The following is an 8,639-nucleotide window of genomic DNA, read 5'->3' on the forward strand; positions in this document are numbered from 1 at the left end:
ATTACGTTGATGTGGTCATTTACCAGAAAGCTGCTCTCAGCCCACACAAACCCAAATGCCACTGTCTAAATCCAGCCTTAATTAGGCCTGCGCCGAGCGGGGAGGACAGGAGGCTGAGGGGACTAACAATATCAGTTGTTTACAATAACATCAACCGCCTTGTTATGGCGAATGTGTGACAGGGTGATAAGGTCATACGCGGGACTCCATTATAGCGAAATAGATGCGGCTTTATCGGGTAAAAATTGATCCCGGCCCCCCTCCAGCCTGTGTGCCTCCACAGAGAGGGAGCTTAAGGTATTTAAAATCCACCGTTCGATTCCTCGCGTCAATGCCGTGTTACTTATTGGAAAGCACGTACAGTAAGTCGGTGAATATGACGAGGAATCTCGTGCATTGGGCGAAGGATGGAAATAAAGCGATTGGAGACAATTGTGCATAATTCACGTGTCTCAGCGAGAGGGGACATTTTCTGCATCGGGATTCAAGTGGCCCCCCAACAACTCTCTGGCTGTGAGTCTGCTGGTGGCAGATAACGGTCAGTGGCCACTGGGTTTGGCTGCATTCCTATTCAGGTTTGCTCACACGCCTGAGCTGTGCCCTCTCGTCCACAGGTGAGGAAATAACTACCTCACCACTGCTTAAATGGGAAGCCTCACCACCCACTGCCTGCTTCTTCTTCTTCTCCTCCCCCCCCTCTCCTTTTGACTGATTGTTTTAATTAAAAAAGGTTATCTCTTTATGTTTTTGGGGGGATAGGTTTATTTATTATTTAGATTTATTTCAGTGAAAGGGGCTTCTATCGGTCGCCGGCGGGTCACGCAATTCCAATTCCCAGAGTCGCTCCTCACCAAAAATGCAGAGTGAGTCTAATCACGGCCTTTCGCTCTATCAGACCCCCCCCCCCCCCCCCCCTTCTCTCCTTCTACCTTTTGGCTCCTGCAGTCAGTCAGTCATTGTGCTCTTCAGAGCGGGGAGATAGGTCAAGTAGACGGACTTTTGGCATTTCATGCGAGGGGAATCCAAATTCATGTGAGCAGTCCAAAGATTAAGTCGGCCATTCAACTGTCGGCATCGGGGTATAAAAACGTATTCAGCCTTACAAATGGAGGGTATCAGGTCAGTGCGTCTTATAGGTCTGCTGGCTTTGTAAAAGGTAATGTACTGCATAATGGGCATAAACTCAAAAGTCCACTTTAAAGCTGCTATAATCGTTTTTTTAATATTAAGAATGGATGAAATGACCATCTGAGAGGTCGTCTTGCAGTGATGAACCCACAGAAAATGCTCAGCCCCCGACTCAGCGTTTTACAGACTTTCAGCTCCGGGTTTTGGTTTTCTCTTCACAGGAGCTGTGCTTTCAGACGTAGAGCAAGTTTGTATTTCATTAAATAAGTCAGATAAAGCAACTGTGCATGACTTTACCCTCAGGAGTTAAAGGAAAGGAAAGCGAGGTTAGTAAATATATTTTTTGCTAACAAATGAGCCTTATGTGGGCCACAGAAAACTTAGCAACTAGCTTGTGATCAGAGCCTATTGTTTGTTAGCAGCCAACTATATATCTCCTGAGTTGGTGGAGAACAAAACAGAGCATAAATTAGACTAGAAAAAGCAGTTTTCAGACATGACATGGGTAAAGTTACCTCAGTCTTTTTATAGCTGTTCAACTGTGGAGTCACTTTTCGTTAGTTTTGTGGATAAATGCTCCCCCAAGTGGCCAAAGTTAACATCACACTATACATTTTCAAAAGAATAATAGATTTTGATTTCCTATTTATAAACACTGTTGTACAAAACCCTGTATGATTGCGTGTGCTTGACAGTGCGTCTGTTTCATGGCACATATTTCCATCCAGCAGCATTACCTACTTTATACCGTGTCTGACCTGCAATTACTGCCAGCTAGCCAGTTAAATAGACTCGGGGACCTTATGGAATGTAATTTCCTCGCGACGCCTCGAGAGTCCCGACTAGGTCGTGGGAATTGGTAAACACACAGTACGAGCGGAGTCCCACGGGCCCTGCAGAGCCTCAGAGAAAGGGCAAGTGAGTGTGGATAACACTGCTATCAAACAACAAGACAGCACAGAAAAACTTAAACTCATTACAGCTTGGAAAAGGCTTGGCCAGCGTATTGAGGCGTGCTCCCCTACTTATCGCTGTGAAAATTGGGGCCTCTCTAAAGGAGAGTTTAGAAATGTCACTCGAAGAAATGAACTCTTTCAGTGCTTCAGGGGTTAACTGTGATCCCGAGGTGCATTGAGTGCATTGCTTTGAACCGTGTAGAGCTTATTAGGTTGTGATGTTTAGCGCGATTAGAGAGGCAAATGAAAACCACGGTTCAGATCCAGTTTCGAGAATACACATTTATTCTATCGCATCCATTTATCTACATAAATAGCAGATTAAGATGAAAGGAGGAAAATTAGAAAAAAAAGAGTTTTCAGAAATAGATCCGAAAAAAGAGGGAATGTTTAAGCCTTGAGCTACCTGTGCAAAAAAAAAAACTAAAAACTCGAGCGAGTCGATATTAGAAAGGTGATCTTATGCTGTGTATACTGTGTGTATGTTTCCGCTCGCCAACGACTTTCAATTTCCCCAGGTTCCAAGATCACAAAGTAAGATTTGAAACCAATTTAGAGTTTCCACCTGTTCTGTTAAAAATGGGTCAGACGCACGGAGCGAGCCAAATAAAACAGGAACATATAATAACCCTTGTATTTTAATGAAGATATAGAGAATACTATTTTTGTGCTGATTAGTGATGAACAAAGTTAAATCTCTCACAACCAACTTCCTTTTAGTGTTATACGTTTGTCTGCAATTACGTTTAGAGCCTTGTTGGATAAATAGTCAAACTGAGTAATTACTTTAACCATGAAGAACATCATTTTGTAAGAAAATAATCAAAGCATCAATGGAAGATCATCTTAATTTGCCAAACATCTACTTTTGTCAATTCACCTGTAAATAAGATATGTTCAGAGACTTTAACTTCTGGAGAAACTCCTGCTTTGTCACAGTTATCCCACAAATCAAGGGCTTTTTTGAGAAGGTGATAATTTCCCTTCCCTTCCATCAGTCACAACCCACATGCAGCACATCCTGATTTATCTCTGGAAAGACACAATGAGGAGGAGGAGGAGGAACAACAGACGCCTCTGGATAGATTTTCTCTGTAAGATAATCTGTATATGAAATGTGCATTAGCCTTTAATGACACCTTTGAAATGTCAGTCACACTCTGCAAGTGCCGTAATCGCCATTGATTATAAGTCAATTATTTTTCTACTCCAGGAAAATTTGCTTCAATACATCTGCATATTTGCAGAAAATGATTGCTTTGCAGTGAAATGTGAAAGGTTGACGGTGGGTGGATTTATTTGAAATGAGTGGTCGGAGAATAAAAGGTGTTTTTTAGTCCACATGAATTTTATAAAGCTGATTTATTTGCTAATTCATGCCCTTTTGCATTAGACTTTAATTAATCTAAATGTAAGGTGTGATAATATGTGGGGGAAGAAGGTGAACAGCATTTATATGTAATTATTATTATTATTATTTGCAGCTAGAGTCTGAAATTGTAAATGTGAGCGAGACAGAAAGGTGGAAATAACGCCCTGGTGTTGATGAGTGGAAAAAGAATAAAAAGGGCTTGTGTGACAATTACCTTTAAGCTACAGTTTGGAAGAAGGGACACAAAACAAACAACACTCAGCATTTCACACTCACAATATTTAGTCTTAGCATTTAATAAGAGCCCGACCACCAGAGGCCAACCAATAACTGAAAGGTCATGTGCTTGGCCCTTCCCTTCTCCCCAGACATGTGATTCTAATTACACAGTGTAAAAAAAAAAAGTGCTGATTGAATTGTTCCATTAAAGAAAAAGCTGCACGTCATGTGCTCCAAATAAACTTCCAACGAGGTCACGGAGGTTTGTCCCAACAAGACAAAAGGGAAAATATTCTCCTGAGATTTTAGAAAGCGTATTTGTGGAAATGCATTATTCAATGTTTCCGCCAAAGCGCACACAGGTGTTTTTTTTTAATGAAAGTCTAGAGATGATTCATAACTTCTCGATAGAGCTCGGCCATGTGACGTCACCTCACAGCACTAGGGGATAAAAGAGTAAAGTAAAAGCATGGATATATGTCATTAATATGAGTTAATCTAGTTTGAAAAAGTCTAATTTCTATTAATAAAGTCTGATAATTATATACTTAGAAATGTTGGACACATAAAGAAAAACTGCAGGTGTAATTCAATATATTGCCTGTAGGTGGCACAAGTGTAATTATTGCAGAAGTGAGTACTGTCTGTCAGTAGATATCATCGTAGTTATGCTAACAGGGGCGGCTGGCCAATAGAGGGTGATAGAGTGCCATCCTCCAAAAAAGGAAAAAACTAGAGGAGCTCGATCATGTTGGCATCTGAAACATTAATGTGTGAGTAGCATTTTTACTATTATAGTTTGTCAAGGTGAACCTTACTCGACATTTACTTAAACACAAAGTCCAGATATGGCTCATGAGAATACTGTTAGTTTCCTGTTGTGTGGTTATAAACCAAAGTACACACCAAGAAAAGTTTGGATCTGACGATGGCGCTGTAGGTCGGTGAGGATTCATCCTCTGGGCACCATGAAGGATTGAAGACAAATCTTGTTTCCATCCCTGTGATAGTTGTGGAGCAGTGTGATCACAGTATGATCAGTCACTAATGTCCCCATGTCCCCTCTCCATGTGCTGCATGATAAATGTCCCAGACTCTTCACTGGAAAGCAGCATTGTCCCAGGTTAAACAGCTCTCTATCCATCTCCCCCATGATCGCCTCTTGTTCTCCAGAATGATATATATATATGTATTTCTTGTACTTGCACACACTCTCATTGTCACGTCCTCCCTTTCTTCCCTCTCATGGACAAACTTTGTTCCTCCACTGCTGCTGCCATCCCTCTCTGTCACCACGCTCCCCCTTCTCTTAATCTCTGCTTCTTCTCATTGTTCTTTATCTTTTCATTTCTCTCCATCTGCCACGGAGTCTATCTTTTCCCACTGCTGCTCAGTTCTCGCTCCTGGTTGAGTTCATTTTTCACCCATTTATTTTTCTCGGGGTTCCTCGGGTCTGTTTTTCCCGCCTCCATATCGGCTCCATATTGATGTTCTCTCTGACAACTGCAGTATTTAGAGCCATTAGATGTTAGTTCAGTCAGCAGAGTTACACAGCAGCTTGTTTAAAACACACTCATCACACTCTGCCATGTTGCTGTCACACTCGATATTATGCACACGATAGAGTCAAGTAATTATTCTGTGCTGGAGCCAGTCCTGTCCATTTTTATAGTGGTAGAGTCAAAGCTGGTGTCACTTTACTGATTACAGTTTTATCTATCTATCTATCTATCTCTCTATCTATCTCTCTATCTCTCTATCTATCTCTCTCTCTATCTCTCTATCTATCTCTCTATCTCTCTATCTATCTATCTATCTATCTATCTATCTATCTATCTATCTATCTATCTATCTATCTATCTATCTATCTATCTATCTATCTATCTATCTATCTATCTATCTATCTATCTATCTATCTATCTATCTATCTATCTATCTATCTATCTATCTATCTATCTATCTATCTCTCTATCTCTCTATCTCTCTATCTCTCTATCTCTCTATCTCTCTCTCTCTCTCTCTCTCTCTCTCTCTCTCTCTCTATCTCTCTATCTCTCTATCTCTCTATCTCTCTATCTCTCTATCTCTCTCTCTCTCTCTCTCTCTCTATCTCTCTCTCTCAACAAGTATGCGGGTCACTTAAAGGGAAAACGATCTGGAATTTTATAGTTTGTCTTCATTCAATTATAACTTTATTCTGGTAATATTAATAAAATTATGAATTCTTCTCATTAGATTATAACTTTATTCTGAGACTTTTTTTCTCAATCAGTTACAAGTGCAGTCTCCTAAGATTTTGACTCTTCTCAGTTACTACTTTATTCTCATAATGTTATGATATATGGCCCAACCCTCTTAATATTAAGACATTATTCTTATAATCTTCTTATAAATGTTATATTCATGTTGAATCACATGTTAGTATCATGTCACAGGCTGAAAAACCACATGAAGTTGTTCTCTTTGCTGTAAGAGCTGTATGTTGATTTGTTGGGACACTGTCTCTTTAAGACAGATCCCGCGGGAGTTCGAGTGTTCCCGCCAAACATTACAAACCCGGAAGTAGTCGTACCGGCAAAATAGAGTCAGGGCTGAGTATCTGTAGTCACGTGTTCACCTTTCTGTGGTTCACCTGTGTGATGATTCCAGGAGGAAGAAACGTGAGCTGTGTAGGAGGTGACAAGTACACAAACTTCACTTCTACACTTTTGTGTGTTAGTTATTTCTCTAACCTGAGTCTGTTTTGTGTATTTAATGATCCACAGGTGAGATGGGGCCTGTGGGAGTCCAGGTGTGGTGGCTTCACTGGAGTCAAAGAGTGAGTGAGTTCATTCAAAGTTAGTTAATTAACTTTATTAGTTACACCAAGTTGGTTGTGTTCTTATTTTCTTTGTTTATGAACAAACCCACTACTGTTTTGTCAATGTAAATTAATGTTATTGTGTATTGTTGATTGAAGCTTAAACTTGATGCTGAATTCAGACTAACATGTTGTTGTTCTGCTCTGTTGTTAAAAGAGAATTAATGCTGCTATATTGTAAATAAAATCCAGGAATAAAACAAAACCCACTATAATTTTGTTGTCTGCTGCTGTCAATCATAGACACAGTTGTCATTGTGTTTACTTTAGCATATTCACATTAGCATATAGATACAGTAGCAGCTGTTATATATCTATCATACCTGCTAAACAACAGCATGTTAGCATTCAGTTCAAGTTCTAAGTGTTTATTGTCACAAAATGAAAATATTTATTTGCTTTCCACTATGAATACTGTGAGTAAAAAAAAATTAAGTGCGAATATTATAAACATGATATTTTAACAAAGTGTCCATCAAATGATAATGGTTTCTGTCACTTTAATTAAATCTTTATCACGCTTTTTATTAAAGATTTAATTCAATTATTTGATTCTATTAAAATGGGGTGAAACGTCATGATTGACAGCTGAACCTGACCCTGTGATTGGTTGAGCTTGTGAATCATCAGGACCTCGATACCCCGGCTCCACCCCCGACTGGCTCCAACTGTTCAAGACAACGTATACAGTATATTCAGGATGTTTCAGCTTAATTTATGTAACGTGGGAGGAAACACATCGTACCATCTTTTCTATTTTCACCATTGCTCAAATAACGTGCCCCCCCCCCCCCCCCCCCCCCCCCGCCACTGCAGAAACGGCCTGATTCCATCACGTTGGCCCAGTTCAGCCTCCATCATGGTTCTTACTGAGTATTATTGACATTGATGAGCCAGTTTTTCACACCCGTCTCCCCTCTAAACGCAGCAGCTGATCTCTGGGCTCTGGTGCAGATGACACAAGTTTTTCAAGGCCAAACCTCTTGAAAGGCACTTTTCAAAAAGAAGAAGCAGGAGGCGGCCATAGATCATTTTGTTTGTCCTGTCCAGAGTCGTTTGTCTCGACCTGTCTCGTAACGCTGGACGGCTGCTGCCCCCTGCTGAGACCTGAGCTCTTTGTGTTTGTCATTCTGTCCTCTTTCTAAAAGTGTCCTTGTACTTTGTGATTATCCACCCCGACATTAATTACACAACTTTCGGTGTCAGAGTTTCTGTATCAGCACTTATTTAATCACTATCTATTAAATAACCATTTAAACATAAATTCAGTGAAGTAAAGATAAAGAATACCAGAACTGAAACCTTTATCTGAGTTATGAGACATGATAAAAAAACTTTTACAATCCTGCAAATCCTGTCTATTATTAAGGCTGTGTTCTTTCTTGTTTATCTGCAAATTATGCAGGATTATTCATTTTATACCAGGTTATATAAAGATTTAATGTGTCTTCATTTCATCCTGTTGTATGCAAATAAAACCCGAAATGTCCTGGATACAAATGACGCCATATTACGCTTTTGACCTCAAAATGGACTCATCCGTCAGTGTCAGCTGTCAATCATGATGTTTCCACCCGTCTTTATAGCATCAAATAAATAAACACTTGAACAAATAGTCTGATAACAACTGTATAAATGACAGAAACCATTTTCAAGTTGGGATTTATGACCTATACTGCATGCAGTCACCAGGGGGCAACCACCAGCCCACTGTTTGATTATCTTATCCTTCTGTGTGACGGCAGAAAGTTAAGGTCTCATTGTCTGGAGATGAATCATCAATAAGTTTCTGCATTTTTCTCCTGCTCCTTTTTGTAATACTGATCTAATATGCACTAAAAACCTTTTGTGTTGTTTTTTTTGTTAATATTTCCTCCATTCTCTTAATTATTAAACATGGTTGTCTCTTATTGACATCTGGTATAAACATTGTTTGATATAAAGGACTCAGGACTTAAAACTATTTTTTACCAGCTGTTCATTTATTATTCCACCTATTGTCGTATTGTCATCGTTAAACTTTCTTTTGTGGATTGATTCTCTTTTAAACTGAATAGGAGCTGTTTTCTGTAAAAACCAACGACCATGAAAACCTTGAATTAAG

General features: G+C 39.7%; 1 long non-coding RNA gene across 1 annotated transcript; it reads left to right on the forward strand.

Annotated features, from left to right (window-relative positions):
• The first annotated feature begins 6,231 nt into the window (after positions 1–6,231).
• On the forward strand, positions 6,232–8,150 carry LOC133949758 (uncharacterized). The gene is made up of 3 exons (XR_009920174.1): positions 6,232–6,351; positions 6,441–6,493; positions 7,464–8,150. It is a non-coding gene; the product is annotated as an uncharacterized LOC133949758 (long non-coding RNA).
• The last annotated feature ends 489 nt before the right edge of the window (positions 8,151–8,639 follow it).

The sequence above is a fragment of the Platichthys flesus genome, chromosome 24 (assembly GCF_949316205.1).
Source record: "Platichthys flesus chromosome 24, fPlaFle2.1, whole genome shotgun sequence".
Taxonomy (NCBI): domain Eukaryota; kingdom Metazoa; phylum Chordata; class Actinopteri; order Pleuronectiformes; family Pleuronectidae; genus Platichthys; species Platichthys flesus.